The 551-nt window shown below is 50.3% G+C and overlaps 1 protein-coding gene across 1 annotated transcript in view; it reads right to left on the bottom strand.

The window, feature by feature from the left end:
* Positions 1-551, bottom strand: part of TMTC1 (transmembrane and tetratricopeptide repeat containing 1) — a gene marked incomplete at its 5' end in the record, with an annotated part of 75,272 nt that overhangs the window by 43,736 nt on the left and 30,985 nt on the right. The window lies entirely within an intron of this gene.

Raw genomic sequence — 551 nt, 5'->3', positions numbered from 1 at the left:
AATTGCATATGTTGCTTGGTCCTATGAGAAAATGACTGCTCTGGTTCCATTCCAGACACACATACACACTCAATTTTAGGTATGCAAGCAGTTTGCAGTGGCTCTACAGAGGCGGGTTTCACATGGAAGAAGAGAAGATGCTTAGATGGGGATTAAGTGGGATACGTTGGATAGGAAGTTAATTTACATATGAGACACCTTCATTTAAGTTTCGCCTCTACCAATGACCTCTTGTGTGGTCCTGGGCAAGTAATTCATTAGTTAATTTGCCTGACTACCCTCGTGCATTGGCGTCTGGGAGCATTCAAGAACACCGTGGGGACAAGTTGGGTTAGACTGAGCCGGCTGAAACTGAATCCAACGAAGACGGAGGTTCTGTGCCTGAGCCGGGGTGGTTCGAGGGTAGGGATCCCACTCCCGACCTTCGATGGGGCGCCATTGGTGCCACCGCCGGAGGTTAGGAGTCTGGGAGTGCTCTTGGACTCCTCCTTAACAATGGAGGCCCAAGTAGCAGCCACCGCCAAGTCAGCCTTTTACCACCTCAGGCTGAT

The sequence above is a fragment of the Gekko japonicus genome, unplaced genomic scaffold (genome assembly GCF_001447785.1).
Source record: "Gekko japonicus isolate JY-2015 unplaced genomic scaffold, Gekko_japonicus_V1.1 scaffold2213, whole genome shotgun sequence".
Classification (NCBI taxonomy): Eukaryota; Metazoa; Chordata; class Lepidosauria; order Squamata; family Gekkonidae; genus Gekko; species Gekko japonicus.
This window is presented reverse-complemented; position numbering and strand designations above follow the sequence as displayed.